We start from the raw sequence: 561 nt of genomic DNA on the forward strand, positions 1-561 counted from the left end.
AAAAAAAAAGTATATGAGACAAATACAAAGGATAAAAAGTACAAGTTGAAATTAAAGCAAAGGGTGCCTGTCCAATGTTCCAACATGCGGTTGGGAAATGTGTATATAAGCTACTAACTATGGTTTTATCAACAAAGGCAACAAGCAAAGAGCCTTTTATAAATTCTCAGAGGACTTATTTTATTCTAAAATAAATATAAAATGTGTTGAAAGTAGAGTATCAGGTAGGGTGTGTGGGCCCACTGGGGTCCTTGGAAGAAGAGCTAGCTTGACCTCACTCTTCCTATGAGCTGGACAATTGTGATACCACTCTCAAAACACTTCTGAACTCTCTCTGGTCCACAAAGCACATTTGTAAGCATCTGAATATGGTGCTGTGTAACTGAGGGTCATAGTAGGTTTGGTGACATTGATAATAGAGACCGTGGTCCATCTATGAGAACTGATAGTTCAGATGGATGCTGGAAAGTGGCAGTGGGTGGAAGGCATTGGGCCTTTGATAGGACCATGATTGGTTGGCTTGCTATTATGAGTTAGGACTGGGGTTTGGGGAACAGAGCC

Source organism: Orycteropus afer, unplaced genomic scaffold (genome assembly GCF_000298275.1).
Source record: "Orycteropus afer afer isolate SDZICR_OR568_19922 unplaced genomic scaffold, OryAfe1.0 scaffold00088, whole genome shotgun sequence".
NCBI lineage: Eukaryota > Metazoa > Chordata > Mammalia > Tubulidentata > Orycteropodidae > Orycteropus > Orycteropus afer.